Source organism: Lytechinus variegatus, chromosome 3, assembly GCF_018143015.1.
Source record: "Lytechinus variegatus isolate NC3 chromosome 3, Lvar_3.0, whole genome shotgun sequence".
Lineage (NCBI taxonomy): Eukaryota > Metazoa > Echinodermata > Echinoidea > Temnopleuroida > Toxopneustidae > Lytechinus > Lytechinus variegatus.
The window spans coordinates 15,229,242-15,253,853 of record NC_054742.1 but is presented as its reverse complement, the minus strand read 5'-3'; the positions used below and the strand labels follow the sequence as shown (position 1 = coordinate 15,253,853).

The following is a 24,612-nucleotide window of genomic DNA, read 5'->3' as shown; positions in this document are numbered from 1 at the left end:
ATTGGATTGTCACTGTTTCTGTGATACCATAGTAAATAATGGCTGTTTGATCTGTACAATACATAAAATGTATGTCGAAATCCAGTGAATTTCTGCATTTTCTCTTAAAACGGAAGTGATATATTCTTGAACTCATCCATACCTGTTTACTTTTCACAATTGTCAGAATTACCTTAATAAATTTCATCATGGGTAAATAAGTGTACTATGCCATAACAAATAAATAATAATTAGAAGTCCCAAATTGCATGTGGCGAAAGCTAGTGTAATAGTATCAAGTTGGTGAAGTAATAATATAGGGGTAGTAACCAATATCTGCAATCATAACAATGGTCCACTTTTATATTGTGGAATACACCAAGATGTCTTTTAATTGACTGGATCTGCAAAGCATAAAATTTGTTTAAATTATTAAATGAGTTCATGCATGTAGAGTATGAGAGGCCACTTCAAACTCCCTTCTGAAAAAAAGCAGTGTGGATTCCTGATGAGATATATATATTTGAAAGACTTTTCTTCTTAATCCGGTAAAGGATTAGGGCTAAGTATCTCCTCCAGCACCACCCATTTCCATACAAGTGTAGAAAGTTCTGTAATGGAGACTTGTCTGCCTTCTTGAAAAAAAACCAATCACGCATGGCTGTGTAATGTACCATTAAGGATTTTCATTTCATTGCTAATTGTATTGGCTTATCTTTCATGAATAATTGCACAAATTTAATATAAAGGTTTAATTCAAGTAATTGAAAGGACACCCAGTCTAAGGATCAAATCAAAACTATCAAGAGACAACAGCTCCATAGTGTTGCTCAACCAGGAATATTACTGGACCCAAGGATCATCAGTATCACTAATTGGGAAGAATTAATGATGACACTGGTTGAGATGTGTGGCATCAGCAGAAGGTGTTGATTTCATCTGCGTAGATTAGCTTAGCTTAGCAAGGGATGGAAGAACATATTTCTACCAAATAAGCTACACCTCCATGCCCCAGGTTAAATCAATCAGATTCAAGCTCTTCTCTTGACACCCAATGTGACTATGGAAAACCTAACCCTTGATTACAGATTGTAAATATAGGAGGGCATGTCAGTAACCTAAACGAACAGCATTCTAATACAGCATCAATCTCTATCCCAGCAAATATCACAAAATAAGGAATGATAGAAAACAATTCCATTTAAACTTCTTAAAATGATATCAATATAAAATACTTTACTTATTATTCTCACATAACAATTACTGTCTGCTTCACCATTGATTTTTTTAGTATTGTTATCATTATTCATATTGTCTACATGTTTTTTATATTTGCAGAATATGAACATGCCTTAAAAGGAATTATTTTGGTACAAACTTTAAGGCATTTTTATGTAAGGCCTGTTATTGTTTATTTTTTATAGTGTTGGTAAATTCAGTGTCCTTTCTTTTGTCTATGATTTGTATTATTAAAAAAATATTATGTTCAATGAGTAAATATAATGTATACAATGTTTTAGTGTATTGTTTATAAAGGGCCCCCCGATGGCAACCAGCAAATGCTGACTCAATCTATCCTTTTTTTTTATATGCAAAATTAATAATGCAATTTTCAAGATTAATTTCACACAACTAATAACTATTGTTTGAGAGAGTGAAAATATCAGTGAATCTAAATTATGCTAGCAATTCAAAATAACCATACTGAAATGTATGTCCATGCTAACACAAGCATCCAAGTATTCTTTCCATTGAAATAAATCCTATTTTCTTATGCCCATCCGATAGATGTTGTTTCTGTTGAAATTTGACACAAAGTTCAGTATAAGGCAAAGGGTAGCTGTACTTTAGAACCCTTAGTAATTCTGAAGAGGACAATTAATTGCATTTTTTACACCTCTTCCCCTACCTACCCCCCTAAACCAGGACACATAATACAGTTGTGTTTGAGCTGCTTTTGAATTACCTTCTCGAGGTGCAGCCATTTTGTTGACCAAAGCTGCAATTGCACACTTCACAAAGAGGCCCGAGACTTAATTTTTCAAGTTTTAGATTTCATTGGGATGCAAGGGGACAACAAATGAAATGTAGGGTCATTGAAGTTGATAGATTTTTTTTCTTTTCTAATGGGGATGGGTTGAAGCTTGAATGTTTTTCAGTGATACATTCTCATTTTCCCAATCAAAAATAAATTAAATAAATATGAAAAAATTGAGAATTTGACCGTTTAGACAATGCCTGACATTTTGATATGTCAAATTAAAAAAAAACATTTGCCTTTTCTTTATATCTTAGGCATGAGATTATTAAAGAATTATGGTAATGAAAAATTGATCATTATGCAAAGTAAATTGCAAATTGACTGCATTGATAATAAACTACTCATTCCCATGCCTGGTCATAAGAACAATATTTTTTTAATTGCATTTTACAATGAATCTTTTTAACAAAGTGATACAGAGTGATTTCAAGGTATATTTCAAGCAATTGTTTGTTACCATACTGTATCATTGATCATTTTGGAATACATGTTTACAGAAAATATGACAGGGTTTGTGAAACTGAAAATATGCTTCAATATTTTCATACAACCATAATGAATAATGTATGATATGTTCTTGTTGTTGTTGTTTTAGCTTTAGCTTATACGGTGCGTATCATTCAGTAGTGAATATTTGCGCCAGCATGTTACATACTGTCATGTAGCCCAAGGAACATTCACGTGTAGGTTTTCTAGTGTTTGCAATATTTGGGATGATAATAAAAGATATTGCCGAGTTCACCCTATCACGTGCAAAAATGACACATAATGGAACAATTTGTGAAACTGAATAACACAAATATAGTTCATAGTTTTGGTGATGCCATCTATGATGAGAGGAACTACAGTTATGTTTTTTTTAATTGCTGAAGTCATCATGAAAAATCAAATATTTCAATAATTTTGTTTAAAAGGGATACTTAGTGAACCTGTTGAGAAAATGGTCTATAACAAAAAGATTTTCAAATGTTAACTACTCACACATAATGTAAATAAAACAAAAAATCTATGGAACCATGGAGGTGAAAGAGATACATTGGTTGGACACTCCCATCATAGGGAGAATTATCACACTAATGCATTGATGGCATCTTCATGTCAATATGCTGAACAAGTGATAATGAAATCAGAATATCACCAGACAAGATACATTTGAGTGAGCTCCTTGTATGTTCATTACACTCTTTGACTGTTAGAATTGACAATCATGATGATCATTGGCACTACAGAGATTTGTATTTGGTTTGCAGATACACGACATGCTCACATGCAGACATCTTTATGACCTGCAAGCCACGTACAGGATATTCCCTCATGGCTCCTATGTGTGCAAATACATTTTCAGGCATTTATAAAGTAAGAAGTCTCCCATTTGCAGATATCAGTACACAATATCATAACCCAATCACACATTCAGCGGGACTGAAAATTTGGAATGAAAATAATGATAATATCTATGTGGATGCAGCATTTCAACACATTTTCTAACACGATTTATTAAGGCCAACATTGCATATTGTATGTTGATTTTTTCAACAACAAAATGGAACAAGTGATTGGGGTCAAGTTGCAAATATATTGTTGGGTAGACAAAATAATAGATGGGGGGGAAATAGGGAAAATCATATGAATATGCAGTGTGATCATCGCTCACACCATTAGCTTTGTGTTATCCATTAAGATAACAATCAGATGGTTGCTAAGATCCATTTCATGGAAGAATGAATGCAAGTTACTTACATCCACCATTTAGATTAATTATACACACATTTGATTTAAATGGGACTAATGCAACATTCCTTGTTTCTGAGAGGATCCTGTGAGAGCGAGCAGCAATAGAAAGTGACTACTCAATTTTATAGAAACAGACCAAATCAGATCTCCTTAAAGCAGATGACAATTTTCAGGCGCAGTCTAATTCAAATGAATTGTTAATGATTAAAGGCATTGGTGAAAGTAATGATTTGATTTCAGTTAATTTTTAAACAAAGTGGAATGCCTCTGGTAGTCTCGCCTGCATTACGCAATATGATACATAACAGTAGTGCTGACTTTGAAAACAGCTCATTAATAATTATCCACAAAAGAAAACACTCATAATGATAATAAAATACTATGTCCATTTACCCAACATGACCTTTGACCATGATCATGTGACCTTAGACATATGCAAAACAATCATTCATACTTGACTACCCTTATGTATATGTTTCATGAACTACATGAACATGTGTAGATCCATAAACTTTCTATGTTACGATGCCAATTCAACAACAACAAAAAACAGCCAAAGTTCATTGACCCTAAATGACCTGTGATTTTGGTCATGTGACCTGAAACACGGACAAGATATTGAGGGATACATGGTTACTCTTAAGTCTCAAGTTTCCAATGGTCTAGATATATAAACTTTGTAAGTTATGACAATTCCACAAATACCCCCAACATTATCAAAGTTTGTTAACCCTAAATGACCTTTGACCTTAGCCATGAGACCTGAAACTCAGGCAGGATATTCAGTGTAAATTACACCCTTATGTCCAAGCTTCGTGAACTAGGTCCATATATCTTGGAAGTTATGAAGACATTTCAAAAACTTAACCTTGATTAAGATTTCGATATTGATTCCCCCAACATGGTCTAAGTTCATTGACTCTAAATGACCTTTGACCTTGGTAATGTGACCTGACACTAGGGCAGGATGTTCAGCAATACTTGATTACCCTTGTGAGTTATGTCCAAATTTCATGAACCAGGTCATATACTTTCTAAGTTATGATGACCTTTCAAAAACTTAACCTTGGTTAAGATTTCAATGTTGAAGGTAGATAGTCTCGCTCTGCTACATGCAGGTGAGACAAAAAATGCACTTCCAGTTTGAAACAAAAATAGTAATAATTAGCCAATATTGTGGGAAATGCCTGTTAGATAATTCATGATTTAATAATTTTTAGTTTTAATCAATACACATAATATTATACTATTTTTTAGCATAGGTTAGCCATGTGATATTATTATTTTTGGGGGGATGGGGGGGGGGTAAATGTGATATTTAGGAAAATTAATTAGATCACAGTATGAAAGAACATGATTGCTGAATTTTAGAAAATAACACATTTTGATCATATTATCATATTATATCATCAATTACAACGATAACAAAAATATCAAAATGCTTGAAGATATCAGATATGTGCACGAAAATGTGTATATGAGACTATCACATACCTTGTTGTTTCATACAAGGGTGTTTGAAGATCAATCTAGCTACAGGGGAAATTTGTTCTACAATCATATTCAACATTGACAACTTGACATAAAACAAATGAGAATAGGGCTCATGTTGATCCTGAAGAAAAGAGAAGCTTTTCTGAAGCTGTTTGATTATTCTCTTTTAGCATGGTTGCCTTCACACACTGCAACCCTAGAACAGAAGGGTAACAACTCCCTAGTGATGTCTTGGAGGGGGGAACTTCATGCATATTTCAAATCCAATGGCCTTTTCCTTCTCTCCTCTTCTATTCCTATGCATGTTATCACCCCTCCCCTGTTTTTTTTTTCAACAAACAAATAAGATATTTTGTATGTCCCTACAAACTATCCATTAATAATGTTGTATTTGGGAGCACTTGGGGGGAAAAGTACGGCTTTATTTTCATCAACATCAAAGTTTAATCAGATGGGAAAATACACAAGCGACTCTAGATAATATTATCCAAATGCATGGACCTTTATAGTATAGTGAAATCAGCAAACAAACTTCCATACGTTATTCATTGCTCATGCACTGGTGACAACGGGTGATTTCAAGTACGGTGTTCGGTGTTGGTGTTGAAAGCGTAAAAAGTCTGCTGAACCGAGCTCCAACACCGAGCTGAGTTCAGAGGAACGATACCGGTTGCGTTTATCGATGACATGACATCACGCCTCTGCGCTGCGCTGCTTAATCATCTCGACTTCACGCGAGAAGTCTCGACGACGAAAATGAAATCGGAGAGAAATGCATCAAATTCTCATCGTACAGAATACAAATGCTTTAATTAATTCAAGAATTCAAAAGAGTGAACATTATTCTTCATCAAAATATATAAAGCTCAAATAATTTGATGTTTCATCGTGTTCGCCGCCTGTTCAAGAGCTCGAGATTGCCAACACCAACACCAACACCGAACTTGAAATCATGATTTTCCCAATCCTGGGGGTTTGTGTTGGTGAATGGGGAAATTGCATGTAGATCGTCAACACCAGCCGCAGTGCTAGGTTTAGCAGACGATATTCAACACCATTCTTCAACACGAACTGCCGGAAATATGTAATATATTTCAAAGTCAATCCCAACACCAGCCTGATTTCAAGTACGGTGTTGTGGCTGGTGTTGGTGTTGTCACAACACCAACACCAGCTTTCAACACCATACTTGAAATCACCCAATTTAGGCTTACAATTTTTCTCAAACTTTGGTTCCACCCATGAGGAGTAGACTGTTTTAAGTCAGACAGTCATGTGTGCCCTGTTACAACATTTATCAAATTAAATTTCAAAATTTAAATGAAAGTGGCTACATGGCAAATGGTGTAATAAGGAATTGTGGATTGATTGTATCAGCCAAATTGATTGGATGTCTACAAGGCAATGGTGTTGCATAATTAATAAAAATAATACATGCAAATATGTGCACTGCTATTTGTTGCATTTAAATGTTGTCATGGATAGGTCAAAGTAGAGATTATTTTCCTATCCAAATGTGAATCCTCTTGAAAGATATGATGCCTTTCAAAGAACCTCCTTGCATGCAATTATTCTTGACAAGATGCAGGTGTGCTCTTCTTGACTCTTGAACTCTTGCCTCTCAAACTCTTCACATAGGCCTACACAGTCTTAAATCTTCACAAGGTTACACTCTACCCTCTCAAAGGATTCTTCTCACAATATTCACCTTAAACCAGGATAATTTTTCCCATGTGCCTTTTCTCTCTACAAACAACTGGACCCCATAGAGAGTGACACAGATGGTATTCTGTAGCCCTAACTTAGCCCTTACTTGATAAATGAATCAGGGGTTCAGTACCCATGTGGGATCTCATGTATACCATAGTTGCACCCCTTTTTACCTCACAAACTGAAATATTAAAGATCATAAATTGCTTAAACCCCAAGGAGCTCAAGCCACTTTAAGTGAGTAATATATATTGCATAATGAGTTAAATATTTAGCATTGTACACTGCATGTCAAGAATCTCAGCCTCTGATTGGTCAAAACTAGACGCATCAAATTCACTCGTGACAACTGATCTAAGATTAGATCAATAGGGCAGCATACTTTGTTCCATGCTCATGCGTAATTCAAGGACGCTATCTTTTTGAATGATAGTAATTATGTAGATAACCACACTTCAGAGCTGTGAATTTTCCTTACAAAGCAATCAATTAGAAAATATCCTTTGTCTAAGAACCTTCGGTCTCACAAACAGGAGTTCAAACCCTGACCACGTCAGACCAAAAGACATAAAAAGATGGAGCTGCTGCTACCACCCTGCTTGGCGTTCAACATTATAGGGATAGAGCCTCATCGATCTGGTGCTGCACAGTGGCTGCCAGGCCAACAAGTTGGGCAAAAAAGATTTTAATTTATTTAATTTCAAACAATAAAATATGGATGGATGATGCATAGATTATTTAATGCAATTGATACATTATAACATAATGAGAACACTGCCCCAATAACACAGTAAATTATCTATACCCATAACCATCAATAGTCTGACAAGATATATTAGGGGAATTGACAATTTTGCAAACAAATTTGAAAATTATTTCATATAAAAGAGTAATTCCGGTCACTGGTGAACATTTTGAAGATTGCCAGCTTTCTATTTCTGGCGTATATTCTAAATCTGCTGGGATGACAAAACATCTGGGAGTTACATGACTCAAGTAAAAAGAACATGGCTATTTACCATAACATCTTGCATTATTTGTCATAAAAATCATTTGAATCAGTGTTTAGTGTCAATCCTTTCATGTAACTAACTATAATAACGAAATTGGGCAAAAATGCCCTGAATCATGACATCTGGGGCTGGTTGCATAAAACTTTTGCAGTAAAAAACTCTGGCAAATACAAGTATGCAACTGAAAATAACACATTGAAAAATGGCAAACAAAAATGGCCAGACTATTTCTATTATGCAACAGGCCCCCAATATCATAAGCACGGGCAGAGCTACATACAAATCACATGCATGGTGATGTAGAGATTTTTTTCCATGACTGTGCACGCACGTTACGATTGATCACATTTATTAAAAAAAAACATTTTGTACTTTTTCAATCTTTCACAAAAACTAGGATTCGTTATCAGTCATCACTCACTCATAAAAATATCAAACCCTTTCAAAATATTAGAATAAACACCCTATTGGTTGCAGTGGTTGCAGGTAATCTATCACATAAAAATAAAACACTGTAAATATAAAGAGCAACTGTATTTCTTAATCTGTAATTTCAGTATTTTCACATCTTACTCAGATCTCTGCTTCACTATCCATTAATATCTAATAAACATGGTACCTGCAGTATAAAATACAGTGGGGGAAGAGAAGAAAATAATGATATATATAAACTGCTGTGCACCTTTACCATTGGATAAACGTGGTATTTATGTGAATCTAGCTTAAAGCTTCTACTCACTCTCTATTTCGAAACCGTTCATATAGTGCCCTGTTAATAGTTTTAGCATGCCCTTTGGTCATAGATGCTCCATCCTATTCGCTGATTAAATTTTCCACCTCCTCTGCCAAAGCACCAGGAATGGTAGCAAACAAAAAGAAACAGACACCGAGCTAACCTAGTTAGGCCACTGATAAATTGAGTTTGTTACAGTGGTATCACAGCTCCTGAAAAATTATATATAACCAGGAAAGATACCATAAGTGGAGCAAAAGACTACAACAAAAATAAGGCTACATTACGGATTATAGTATCTTACCATCTGGTACAAAGATGGTTTTGTTTAAGATCTAGATACAAACTTACAGATTTAGCTATAACACCTTGAGTTTACAGTTTTTCATATCTTCCTTTGTTCAATGTATGATATAACAGTCCTTTATAGAGTTTAGTGTAACATCAAATTACTTAACAGTATTTTGTATATCTTTTTTTTGTTAGAAAAAGATATCCTTGAACAATTCACTTGAGTTTGATTGACCTACAATGCTAGCTAGCACAATCCCACAATCTTCATATGGTTATTTCTATAAATGCTTTAATGTCGCAGTCAAGTTGACTGGTGTGGTGATACTAGGCAACTGATAAATCAGGATGAGTTTTCTGTCTGACAATATTTTTGTGATCTATGTACACCATTGAGTGAACCGATTCATTTCATTTATCAATAAAAATGGTCTAAATTTCAAAATAACCTATAAGAAATTTCATCTATTCTTAAACATCACTCTGAACCATAAATGGTAACTTTGTTGACTGGTATTGTGGTTCAGACTGAGAGTTGGAACGCTATAAATTGGTGCCAAATCAGCAGTACTCTTGGTATGAAGAAGTAAAGTCACTCTATACCCATTTTATCGCAGTGACTGTTTCCTAGCTCTTTTCACACTAATCCAAATTTACCACCTAAGGACATCCATAAAAACAACAGGAGGGAGTCATCTCTTAGAGGAGGGGGCTATTTGTTTGTTGGCTAAATTGAATTAGTCAGCTCCAAGCTGGGACCTGGCTACCAGAGTGTACTTTTCACAGCTTATAGTGTGAGCAGCTGGTGGGGAGTAGTGTCTCTTCGCTACCACCACCTCCATCCACCTACAACATATCATTTCAGAAATCAGGTAATAGAATAAAATGAGAACTCTGGAACACCCAAGCCAGGTGATGCTGCTAACTAGTGATAGGACCAGGAGTAGAATGATTCTGTCATCACTGGTATTTTGTCCATCTCAATGATAAACCAACACATCTAAAGAGGGGGAGGAATGGGGAATTCAGGAATTCAAACTATACCTATTCTTTCTTGGTTCTCTGACATTCAATCTTTGCACGATAAATTGTTATAAGCATTACAGGAGATGGTATATGTGTGACAATAGAAACTGTATTAAACAGATGCTCAGCGGACATCAGCATATGGGATAGGAAGGCCTAGATATCTGACAGGAATTCCAAGCCCTGCATCTGGTGAACGCCTCAAAATTGTTATAAGGTCAAGCAGGTAATATGGGGAAGAGTGGGGTTTATACTATTTGTTTTTGTTTTCCATTAGTTTTTAGGGGGAGGGTAGTGGGCTGCACTTAATTGCAGTTTCTCTTATTTTAATTTCATTGTATGGATGCCTTTGTTGGGGCTGTCTAATCGCTCGCATTCTTAATAATTAGGGCAATACTGACCTCAATAGCATTCTGATTGGTTTGTTTTCTCTCTACACATCGTAACTGTTAACATATATATCCAAAGTTTCAGTCAATGTCCATTTCCATTCACTGATTAGGGAGATCATATGATGTTCTTTTAACTAATACACATTTTCCAGTGTTCCAAAATATTGGTGTTGGCAATACCAACAGAAAAGATGATTTCACTCCTCTGATTTTACTTAAAACATGATACTGGATTCATTTTGCAAGAAGTCAATGCTCACCTTATACCCCCCTGGCAATTATATTATAAAAATATAAAGCAAGGTTGGCCTATGAATTTTGAATCACTTGAGATTCAGTCTAAAATAAGAAAATGAGAGAGACTAAGAAGCAATGCAATGCATGCGATATGAGAAGCTCAGGAAAGAGAAGAGAGTAATATACTCCGTGATGAAGTTCGGTGAACCATGAAGAAAGAAGATGATTTTGACTTGAGACTTGCCACGAGGGACCACGCACCCCCTCAGACTTTATAATCTCCTTCCATCCTCATATTTCCTTCACACCAATATTATTACTGAACCAAACTATCCTTCATCTTCCATATAAATCCAAATACAGCTTTCATCTTTTCAAGAAACTATTCAGCCTCATATAGGTTTGTGTTAATAAAAAAAAATAATTATAGGATGCTGTCAGATGTTTGGGATTTTTCATTCATATTTGCCATAAAACAGGGAAGTAATTTTAAGTTCCATTTAATCAAATTAAACTGAGTGTATCATAAGGAAAACCAGAATTTGAAAATCCTTTTTCTTATTCATTTATCCATCACAAAATAATAATTCATTCACACAAACATCAGAAATTTATTGAAAATAATTTGCTAGTCTACATATGTGTTTGATTATGAAAAATGAAACAACCAATGACGAGTGAGACCCTGGAGCTGCACCTGAAATGTCTTCAGCCTACATTAATATGCACAAACCTTGAAAAAGTTTTTTTTTCTTTAATATGGTCAGCAATAAACTGAGGGGTGCTAACCTTTATCATGGTTTTGAAGTACAAAGAAACAAATGAATGGCTACATTCCGGTATTCAGAATTTGAAATGAACATATGGAGGTTTATTTCAAATTTGTGTAATGCCAATCCATCGAATTGCCAAACTCATTTAATATCATTTGGTCTACCATCAGTTCGTCCACTATCCAAATGGTCTAATTGCCAATTTGTCCACTCACCATTTTGTCTAATACCAGTTGGTCCAATAGCCATTTATTCCATATTCCATTTTGTCCGATTTTAACAAGTGTTAATTATGCAAAATGAATGAAAATGGAATGTATATTAGACAAACTGCTTATGAGACGAAATGGTCATAGACCAAATGGTGATTGGATGAAGTGATGACTGGACCAAATGGTTTTGAGACGAAATGTTAATGGAAGAAATGGCATTAGACTATATAAAATAAGACCATGTGGTGAGTGGACAAGTTGGCAAAAGATGAATTGGCAATTTACCCATGTGGAAGGGGAGGGGGGTAAAAAAATCTGGACACTTACCTCATCGGTTTAAGAAAACAGGGTGCCCCTTGGAATGTCCTCTGTACTTGTTTTGAATACAGCAGGATCAAATGAATTGGAGGCATGGACTTTCACACCATAAAATCGTCTAGTAGGCCTATATTGATCTACATGGAAAATGGACACAAAATAGAAAAAGGAAGGCATTTCATAACATTTGTCTAATTGTGACAAGGTTTCAAAGCAGTTAATAGCAAAAGGTGTCTGATATTAATTTCTCAATGAGTAACTAGACATGGAAGGACTGCGATCATTTCTGGAATGTAATTACATGGGGTACTGAAGAAAGAGTCACTAAAATGGGTAACAAAAAGCTGGGTCAATATTGCATTTAACCCACTTTCCCAAATAAGTAAACTTACTCAACTTTTTTTTTCAATTGTATTGTTGTTTCTTTCCATTGGAATCAGTGATCATAAACAACTTTATATAATAATATAAATAATTATAAAATGGGATCAGGTACGTTGTAAGCGAACATTTAGGAACAGCTTTTATTGAATAGTTCTATTGCAACAAAAAGCTTTCAGATAAGTAATTTTTGTTTTCAATTAAAATGGTATTCAGATTACCCAATAACAAGTCAATCTGCCAAAAAATTCAATTAAAAATTATTTTCTAAAAATAATATGAATGTAAATAAATCATTATATAAAAAATGGCAATGAAGCTGACAATAAAATAATGTCCAAAACAAAATCAAAATTACTACATTCGTATTTTAACTTTGGCATTCATAAAATAGTTGATCTGGTTATAATAGTTTGTGAGTATAGACAAAATAATATAAGCATTTAAAAACAAATAGCTGCGATATACAAATATACTGCGAACTTATAAATGGCAATCAATTTGCAGGTCTGATGTAATATTTCTGTTTTATTCATTATCCAGAAGTTCTGAAAAGTACATTGGCCTGGCAATGAATGTGGGGCCACTCCCCCATCTCTATAGACTGACTGTAGTGATTATTAGAGAGGGGGTAGGGACAAGGACCATAGCAGGTGCAAAGTCAGTTCTCTGATGCTTCATTAAATCAAAGAGAAGAAAATCAATGCCAGGTTGGATGATGATGGATGGGCATTACTTTGCATAAGCTCCACATTTCTCATTTCATATTAAAGCCACACAAACACCTTCTGAACTAAACATAGGAAATGCAAGCCTATTCAAATTACTTTTAGAATACAGGCTTCTATAGAATCCTCATAACAATCTTCATTTCTAAACAAAATAAATAAAAATACATGAAAACAAAATTAAACCTTTGACTGACAAAATGAGCAGCATAAAATAACATGAAGCAGCCAAATCCAATGCTACTCGAATGGGCACTACTAATCAAGTCATATAAAGCTCATCATATAGATGTCTATAGGGATCTATCTGTATGGTATGGAGAATTAGAGCTGCAATGGCTCATGGGATTGCATCAACCATACGATGAACAAGGTAAGAGTCAAGATTGGTAGCTGCAGTCTAATTGCATATTCATAGATAACGAGATTGAATTCATTTGAAGCCTCATTATGTTCAGGAAAGTGGAATTCGGTATTGGCATAAATGAGCCATGGAGTGTAATGAAAAGTGCTCATTGACCATTCGAACCAAACGTACTTTTGGCTACATTTCCCTGTAAACTTTTTCCCCATACTTCAGAGAAAGCCGATCATTGAAGAATTCATGTCAACTTGGGAATATTTTTCTTCTTCTATTTACACTAAATTGTAGGGCCATATGAATGAAAATTTTGGGGGATTTTAGAGTGCATATTGTGAAGCATATCTGATGCTACATATATAGGCCAGGCCTACACTAATAACTTGATATTGAACTTCTGCTTGCTAAGTAATGTCTGTATTATTGTACAGCTTTATGGATTGCTTGTCAGGATTTTTAAGTGTAGCTATGTAAATTATTCCTGCACAGGTAGATGTACTTGACTATATACCTGCAATAGATCATCAGGCCATAATCGCTTGCATGGTATAAGTCCCTAAACACTCTCTCGTTTATAAACGGAAACAGTCAAGATTAGCAATATTATTTCATCAAAATCTAAAGCTGGTATAATTAATCTGTTGAAGTTCAATTTTTTGTAAGCCGACGGTTGATTTAAGCTGCGTGCCGACCTTCAATATTCCTGCAGATGATCACATTTCTGAATATACAGGTCATGGTGAACCAAATGCTATTTCAAGGCATATATGACTGCATAGAGTGGTTGGTGTATTCTGTCTGAAGTAGTTTTCAAGGTTAGGCCAATATAAGTCACTGATATTAGACTTCAGAAGTCAATTCCATACATCCAGTAGATTCACAGGTAATGAGGTATAGCTTGTTGCACCAAATTAATATATAGCATGCTGAGCTGATATACATAACGAGTGTGACGCACAGAGCGCAGATTCAGCTTTCAATATATACAGTACATAATAAAATGATTGATTATAAGAGTCAGGAATCCAGGTTATTCTGCTTTGGAGTTAACTCAAATGATTTTTAATGTTATTGATCAAGGAATATTGTACTTGTAGCTTCATGTCTTATCCTAATCTTTTATTGTTAATAACTGAGACTATTCATTTTTCGACCAGAATAATTTGGCACATAATATCATTTCTTTATTTGGTGTCATTTGTTGGATTATGTTATGATTCATTCAAAGTATCTGTTTGTATAAATAAAAAAATATGTGCCATAGGATTCTGGAAGAATTCTGCTGATTAGCAAATAAGCACGGGATTTGGGTCAAGCGAATTCAAAGCATGATGATACACTGTCCCACGTGCGCTTATCTGTGTTGGTGATCTTCAGTGTGAACATTTTTCAGCAGAGATTTCAAAAAGTTCAGTTTATATATATCTAGATCCTTGATGATATGACAATTAAGCCTGGTTTTACAGACTTTCTTGTGAAATCAGAGTTTACTGCAACTACTTTCATGTAGGCCTATCTTTAATGTGAAGTGGTCAACTGCCCTTGCTCTAACATTACATTTAGAAGTCATTGAAAATTTAATAGAAATTATATTTGGAGTGTCATAATAGCTGATAACTTTACATAGATTCAAACACTTTTTGAAGAAAAAAAAATTGCTGCTGGGGATGAGCTTTCAATGAAAGATAAATAAACAAATAAAACAATGATTGCTCCTTATGATAATGAGACATATTTTAGAGTGAAGTAGTGAAATATACAAGCCTCATACATACTTTGGGTAAAAGGGAAGAGTAGCAGTCAGATGGTTCTGCGTTATCCAGATAGGTGTCAGGATAGTGGTACACATTAATTTCCTGCAACATCAGCGCGAAAAAATGGGTCTCATATTCAGATTGTCAAATCTCATTTCCATCCAATTTATTCAGATGACATACAGGTGAATATCTGGTCAAATCATTGCCACAAAAGAACGGTACAACTCTAGTATGCATATGTCATTTCATCACCATAAGAGGCTTAAATGATAAAATGACATTATCATGGCCTCACATGTCTATGAATAAGCCTGAGTCATATCGATTATTTTGAAAACCGGTGTTCGACAGCTCTAATTCGATCGAACATCGATGCATCGAATATTGAAGGCGGGGAAAATTTAGTCTTTTGTTTTTGCGTCGATGCGATGCGCTTTGCATATGCACTACGCACTGACGGTATGCGCTGGCGTTGGCCGGTGACAGCAGATGACAGAGCAAAGTTCGTTTGTATTTTCCATGATCACAAAACACACAAAAAAGGCCGGGGACCAAAGCAGAATTCTTCCCAAAATATCTTCAACAATGATATTTGCAGATGACAACATATAACTTTAAAATGAAACAATAATAAAGACATGAATCACGCAGAGTCGATCCGAATGATTTTCGGTCGACTAGCATTCGCAGTCCATTCACCAGCCCCGTCCGCAGCTAGCTCCGTACACTCACTCTCCCGAAACGACAGGCGTGCTTGACGTCAGCGCCAGCAAACAAGTGCAATCAACGGAGAGCGCTGTAACTTGCCTGAGATTGTGTAGTTGGATCCAAAATGAGCTCCAAATAAATTTATGGGAATAAATACGTAATTTTCTCTGGATGGTCATTTGAATTGCTATTCAATGCTGATATAACGATTGTGAGGAAAGATTGTGGAATATGAGTTATGACGATGTTCGAGAATTAATCCTGATAATGACAATCCAGTTTTTTAGACGCAATTGAGCATGCGATCAAAATAAATACGAATGTTTCGAATCGAGCCCTAAATTCATCTAAATTATTACGATTTAACAAGATTTTATGGTCATAGTAAGAATATTGACGATGTCAGCAAAGTATGTTATGTTCATATGGAAGAAATAATACTGGGATTATTTCTATTGTTATTCCATCTCTGGACGTCTCCTCCAAGCTCCGAGAAAATAAGCACAATGCGCATGCGTGTTTGATGACGTATGACATATTTTCCCATTCATGAAATCAGAACCCAAAGTTGGGCACAAACTAGCTTCAAATTGATGGGAAAAAATATCAAACGCAATTTTCTCTGTTTTGTCATGTAAAATGTTATTATATGGTGATATTACGAACTTGAACAGAGTTTTTGCATGTAGACAATGTTCGAGAATCAATCCTGACGTGATGATTATTTTTTTTAGACAAGTGCACTAGCTCGACTCAAGAAGTCAAGTCGATCGTCATGAGATGTCCGCCATTGAAAATTGAAACGAAATACAAACGTTTCACATCAAGCTCTAAATTCATATTAACGATTATCATATGCAAATTATTGTTAAATATTACGATTAAATAATGTTCTATGGTCATGATTTTAATACTGTTCATGAAAGCAAGATTTATTTTACGTTGATCGCGTCAATTTCCGGCCATTTTCTGGTTTGATTAAAGAACAGTACTGCGCATGCACGATCGATGGCCATGACTCCCATTCATGAATTCATCGTGCATAAATTATCTCGGCACGAGCAGACGAGTAAGACTCGAACTATGATCGAAATAAACTTAAAATTAATGGTGAATAGCATCATAATTACTCATTCGGTTTCATTTCGGGGGCAATAGAAATCAAGTAAGTAGTAGTAAAGTTGGACATTACTGATATTTTGATGATTGATTGTGTAAACCAAACGAATCGGCCGGCCGACGTATTATTATTTTTTTTTTCGATGCACCGATTTTGCAAAATCTGCACCGGTGTTCGATGACATCGATCGAACACCGATTTTAAAATCGATTCGACTCAGGCTTATCTATGAACATACTGGAGATGTTTACACTTGTAAGTAAAAAGTGATAATTGATCAATTTTAATTCTATTGATTTTGTCTGCATTCATACAATCTTGATACAATATTTCTCTATTATACAACAAAAGTATTGTAATTACATTATTGGTAATGAATCCATACATGTAGATTATGTAACAATCATAATTAAACAAATATGATTATTTGAACATTCACACCAAAAGATTGTGTACTGAAGGATTACCAATAAGCAAGCTGTTTGAACTACAAAAACTCAAACAAATACATAAATACATAGCGGAAAATGTAGATTGAGTTTTACATTCATTTCATAATTTGATTTATGGCACTAATGACAATAATGATGAAGATACCGATTCCCACTTTTTGGCATTTTTATTAATATCTCAGTACATATCTCATTCTAAACTTGAACCAGCAGCTCTGCTGTGTCTCATCTCAGTAAGACAGTGGATGCCATAAATATCCAATTAATAGTTTGAGTATTTCAACATCTGATACAGGCAATATCTCTAATACCCTTTTTACACAGGATTTTCTTAGCCCCAGACTATCGCTAACCCCATACTATCCTTAACCCCGTACTATTTTTTTTCTTTTCACACATGCCAAATTGTTATTGCTAACCCCGGATAAGGAATGCTTGCTTTTCACACACGAAACTCGCTAACCCCGGACTAGTGGTTTTTGTCGATCATTCGTAGTACACGTACTTCACTCGTACACTTTTTACACACGCTAAAATTTCCTTAACCCCGTACTATAGGTGGGGCTAAATTGCCATTTAGCCCAACCTATAGTAGGGGGTTAAGCTTAGCCCACTTTCGTTTTACACTAGCGATCTTAACCCCGTACTATCGCTCTTAGCACCACAATTGCTGGGAAAACCCTGCTTTTTTGCAGGGCCAAATAATCCTGTACTATAGGTGGGGTTAGCCCACTTTGCAAAAATGCCGTGTAAAAAGAAAGTGGGCTAAGCTTAACCCCGTAATATAGGTGGGGCTAAATGGCAATTTAGCCCCACCTATAGTACGGGGTTAAGGAAATTTTAGCCTGTGTAAAAAGGGTATCAGGAAAAGAAACCTGTTGGGGAGATAAGGAGTACTACAGGAACGTGACAACCATGATTGTAAGCAGGATATATCTGAGATCAGTTTGAAGAACATTTCAAAGACCCTAAATAATAACTTCCAGTGCCAAGGTCTGCCAGTGAATAGAAGTAAGATCCAAGCTTGGCATGAGGTCACAAAGGTCACGAGCAAGAAAGATTTACCTCATATTTGGCCCATTCACAATAAACCTAAAACTTTACCAATACCAACAAATCACTGTGATTCTGTCAAACTTGAAGTGAAATTCACTGTAATATGAATACCCCCCCCCCCCTCCTAGAGCTGAACATTTGAACTTGTTTTACAAAATACTTTATTCTAATTATTTACCCATTGTTACCCACTTCCATTTCTCCTATTACTCTGAATATTTAACTAATTCAAAATCTCGATATCCTCAAGTCAAATTTATCCAATCCAATTCACTTACATCATAAATCCTTCCAATACGCTTTCTGGTATACATGTACTATATCTTCAGCAAAATTTGAAACCTCTGCAGTTACTTATATTTGAAAATATTCTGTTGATTCATATTAACCCCCAAAGTATTAATGATAGTAGATTTTTTTATGCTTTGTGTATTTTTATAATTCTATTTTGATACTGTTATGTTTAATGCTGTTTTTTATGTAAAAGTTCTGTACAATTCAGCTCTTGCTGGGAACAGTCTTTGAATAAAATACCATTATTATTACAAACAACCATGGATCTTACGTCCAGTGTGAAATGCTAAATGAATGCCTCCCAGTATATTGAGCATGGGAATAGGGGTTGTTAATGAGAGTAAGGCCTATATGACTGGCTATGCAAGTGATTGATTTAATCAGAGTAAAAGACAATTACATCGATTGTGTGTCGCCACCAAGCGGCAACAACGATTTCCGCCAGTTCAGAAGAGCTGAAGAAGCGTCCCTGATCGGATGTGAAACTGTTCCCCTATTTCAAAACAGTATATAAGTCCAGATGATCAGATTTATCTCTATTCGTAATCAATAACCTGACCATTTACTATTTAATAATTCACCAGGAAGGTTTGATCCTATATAACTATTAGATTCATAACCAAGATTTTTTCCCTGCAACCCCTTTATTGCCATTGCATGGAATATAGTCGACTTAGCAATTTATTAATAGAAAATCTAATTCTTTAAAAAACGTAATGTGTTTGAATAAGAAAAATAATAAAGAAGCGGTAAAAATTATTACTGGAGAAAAAAAAATGATGTGTCTCATGATATATCTTTCTTGATGATATAAATGATCAGAAGTCAATGTGAACAGCTGAAAACTATTTTTGACAAAGGAAGCTATAACAGTAGCAGACGAATATCTGCAGTCAAAAAAGGGGAAATAAATTTGACAAAGAGCAAAGATATGCACCTGCTGCTATGTATACAGATCTTCTAATGCAGAACCTATCTCACTGTCATCTACTGCTAAACAAATGAACCACCAAAAAAGAATTATTTGAGCCCTCAGGGGCTGTACATCTCTAATTCTTCATCTTGGCTGTAAAGATTGATAATTGTGTTAATTCAAGATGAAGGTCAGAAGGTATACACACCAAAGGAGGCTATATTGATAGGAAATAGCTCATCCATCAAGAGCAAAACCAATGATGCATCATCAATGTTACTCCTAGTGGTCTTGGATGCTGGGGTTTTAAACACAAAAATTCTCTTACCACCTCTCGTTAAAAAAAATCCTTATCTTACAACTAATGGTATGACTAATCAAAATACTAAGCTGAATATCAAGGAAGAAAGAAAATACAGTATCAATGGCAAAAGTTTGACTGAGAAGGCTGTGATTAAAAGTTAAATACACCTTTCTTTTATATACAATATTATACAATCATACAGCACTTCTCTGGTAGAGATAGCATGGCTGATATAAATTAATAATGTAAAATCATAATACATTACAATATAAAAGTTGATTTAAAATTTTGATGTTGTACAAATTTGCTTGTATTGAATAGAAATCATTTTATAGCATTCTGCATGGGTTGATCAAAATAATCAAAAAGATATGCAAATTAACCAATATCTAGTCCTTTTTTCAGTAATACACACTAATTTAGTAAGTTCACTTCAATCTGTGTGAAATGATGATAGACAAGCATCCTGTCCATCTCAACTAATTGATTGTTATCACCAAATCCCTTCAATCACTAGTTCTATCATGAAGAGAGAGTGAATCATTGTGATCATGTCAGTACTCCAACCCTATTTTCCCTCTAGTTTGTCATGAAAGTATCCTTGCCCATAAATATCAACTCATTGCCAGTACTAAATTGAAAGCTGATGAAAATATATTGCATATGACAGTCCCTCGCAATAAGCATGTTTCTAATCAGCACGTATTAGTATGTTTGTAAATTCTGTACCTAACGTGTGAATGAAGGGAAAGAGAAAATTATATTAGAATCTATAATACATATTTTGACTATGGCATATATGGCTTCCAGATATTCATGAACTGTACACAGTAGATTGGCAGAGAAAAACTTATCAAAATCTAGGTAATAATTATTCCTTAATGGTCAAATTGTAATTATTCTAATAACTTTTCTGAACAAAAACCTTTTTGCTAATTAAAGGAAAAGTCCACCCAAACATTCAATACAACATTTTTCAGGGGTGGACTTGACCTATAACCCTGAGAAATTTGGTAGGGCAAAGACCCCCTTTAGCCCCATCAATTCCCTGGGGTTAAGGAAAATATGTGCAGTGTGAAAAGCATATATTGGGCCTAATTAACATAGAGGTGGATTTAGGGTTCACCCAATTCTGTCTGGTGCTTACAAATTAAGCATAAATTGGCCCAACTCCCAAGGTCACACATGCACGTTACAAAAGGAATTTTGAACCAGCCAGAGGTGCTTTAGGCTGAACTGAAGTTTGGTAATATGAACTACTTTTAGTTGGAAACAATTTAGAGCTACATGAGAACGGGGTATTAGAAGACTACATGTACTTGCTAAAGCCATATTTTAACCAGTTCATCTAGGCAACTCACCTTACAATACCACAAAGTTTGGCTGATCTTAAATAAGATTAATATTGTCTGAATTTACAACCACAGACTATAGTGTCAAGAAAATGCCCTTGATAAATCATATCTTGATAAAGAGTTTATAATATATCCAGGAATCACTCCTGGTAGTTTTGGCATGACTTACAATCTTTCAGTTACAATCTGAGGAAAAGTAGATAAAATAGTTTTTTTAATGTACAAACTCAGAAAATAATTATAAGGAAAAATGAAATTCAAGCTTCACAAGACAGGAAAACTAAGATTAACCAATTACAAAGGATTACCAAGGCATCACCAATATAAGAAGAGTCCTTGTCAGTTGTGAAATTGAATGATTATATCAGCTCAGATTTTTATCTCTACTTACATGATATTGTATTCTGGGCAACGAGACATTTCTTATTTTTAGCTTGCAAGATTGTAGCACATACAGCACATGAATATAGTTTTATATTAATGAAATGCAGGTTTCTAAGACACATAAGGCCTATAACTAAATGTTATAGATACATTTCAGCATCTTCAGAGAGAATTTCAATAAGCCTTATTTCTACAGTTTGGTTGAAAGTAGCTTTGATTATTCCTTTATAAATCATATAGTGATGATAATTGATGTATCCTGAGATCCATTTTTGGTAGTCTTTGTCATTACTGACAAACTTTACAACAACAAAATATGCCTGATGTAAAATTCGGGTGTCGTATTCTAGATAACTGTCATAAATTTTGTAATACTCCTAAGATATGACACTGCTATTGTCACAAATCTGTATTATGAAGAAGATTGTTTTTTTCTCTGTCATATCTCTCTAAGCACCCCCCTATCTTTTCACAGACAAACTAGGGAACTCCCACTTCCCCGGACACACCAATCAAACTCATCTAACCAATAGGTTTGCCCAGGGGTGTGTAGGGGCGATCTTCAATACAGTTGTACAACTGTGCATATATATACAGAAAGACAGGCATTTAACAGATTTATTATCACATTCATTTCTCCTGTACTCAGTTTCTGAATCATTATTTTCAACAAGATCTATGCATAACTCGTTTACTATATCTTTATGATAATCTTGACAAGGATATTTTATTTGGGACAAAATGCTATTGTTGCAGCAAGTCATTGAAAACACTTATGTCACCCTGAGCCTCTGCCCCCTAATGCAATGCATGATGGGATATCATGGCTCCATGCAAAGGAGATTAACAGATTTGTCTCATTAGCGATGGGTTTAACAGACATTTTATCGTAACAGGGTTAGATCGCAGGACGAAGGCAAGCACAAGTGCACGATTGTAAGTGTACCCTCATTTGCAAACTCTATCATGTTAGGTAGTACAGAAATCATTTGTTCATATGCAGCAAGTCTTATTTGGGTCACACAGGGACTTTGTAACTTAACATATCGTCGCACGCACCACGAACCGTCCTCTCTGCGCACTTCGATGCGAAAGTTACTTTTGCAGAAAACGCATTTAAAGATAAGTTTGTTTTTTTAAGCCAGCAATAATTGCACCTACAAGGAGAGCAAATTATATACCAGTGTCATCGTTAAAAAGTTCAGGTTCCAAAGTTTCATCCCGTATCTTTATATTTTCTTGAAGTTAATTATTTACGCCACAGTGGGCAACGTAACAGAGAGGACAGTTCGTGGAATAGATACAGTGCGCTTAACTTTCGCATCGAAGTGCACAGAGAGGACGGTTCATGGTGCGTGCGACGATATTAGTTCAAATCTAAGATGTCACATCAAAATGTTTTCTTCTTCGCCATTCCAAATGATCAATAATTTTACAAAAAGTTTGATGATGAAATTTGAATTGACCTAGCAGGCAAATTTTTAACATAATATATCATTGGGAAACTGGTTTAATAGTAATTTTATTATTCACAACACTAATAGAAAGCAAAATATTGATGGCTGTTATTAAGTTCTGGGTACTCGTTTTCACAAATAGTTGGCAGTGACAAACATAAATAGTACAGTGGTTTTAAAAAGACATATTGCTACATTCATATCTCATACTTCAGAATCAGCTGAGGTAGTCATAAGGTGTATTCAGATTTCAGACTGCCTTGAAGTTATATACCAGGTATTCTGTGATTGAGAAATGAACCATGATCAGAAAAACATGTATTTTTTGCAGTGTGATAACAAATTAGTCAAAATATTCCTGAAAGAAAGTACCTGCTAAATAGTAGGTAGATATCAAGATTACAAGAACTGTCATTAAGTTTACAGGTATTCTTGCAGTGTGAAAGAATATTACAAGAACTTTCTCAACCCAGTTGGGTGCAGGCAACATGTCCTGCTGGGCTAGCCATTTTGAATCACGAGCTAATCACAGACAATAATACAAATGCATGCAACTTCAAGAAATTGAAGGGTCTGCTTTGCACCAGTGTGAATACAGATTATGATTATCATGCTATTTGGGGCATGAACAAGTTTTCATAATTTAACTTGCAATTCACATCGGTCTGAACAAGCCTTTAGGTAAGACTCTCTGACACTGTTCTCACTACCATCCTAAAACCAGTTTAGTGGAAACTAGTTAAAAGTGTAATGAGAGCGGTCAAAGCGGTCTTGGAAGTGATTTTTCAAACCAATTCAGAAAACCACCTCGCGATGTAGTTTTGAAGATCGCTTTGCCTCAATAAACTGTTTTAGCTTAAGTGAGGATACAACTGTCCTACGGGAAGCGATCTTCATATATTTGAAGCGCACTCCTCCACACACTGTATGTGGAATGCCTATGCTGCAGTTTCAAATTTTGTGAGAAACATGTCACCCCCATGAGTGTTCCCATTGCAACAAGACCACTTTATGTGAAGTGATTTGAAAACCATTTTCAGGTTATCAAATGGGAATACTAGCAAAGCGATCTTCCAAACTGGTTTCCTGAACTGGTTTCCAGTAAACTAGATTTAAAAAGTAAAATGAGAAAGGTGTCCTTCACTCAAGCTGATGATTCAAGCACTCAGTGCAATAACATGGATTATTTTCTTGCTGAGGAAAATTATAAACACAATGGCTGAGATTTGAACTCATGACCCTCTCTTTAGGCGGTTTCAAACCGCCTCGATCACAAGAATCCCCGTTAAATTACGAGAACTTTTTAAGGCTAAAAAATACCCGTTAATTATTCCTGCATTCACACCGCCTCGAAACACATCCTTCGGGATAAGTTCCCGAAGTTACGAG

At 35.1% G+C, this 24,612-nt stretch overlaps 1 protein-coding gene across 6 annotated transcripts in view; it reads right to left on the bottom strand.

Moving 5' to 3' along the window:
• The window catches only part of LOC121410308 (poly(rC)-binding protein 3-like), a 122,034-nt gene that overhangs the window by 51,576 nt on the left and 45,846 nt on the right, over positions 1-24,612 (bottom strand). For 5 of the 6 annotated variants that reach the window (XM_041602310.1, XM_041602305.1, XM_041602309.1 and 2 more), the window contains one exon: positions 11,963-12,090. The gene's annotated coding sequence lies outside the window, so the exon portion shown is untranslated. Of the gene's footprint in view, positions 1-11,962; positions 12,091-15,198; positions 15,280-24,612 lie in introns of all 6 variants that reach the window. The other variant, XM_041602306.1, reaches the window with a different exon arrangement.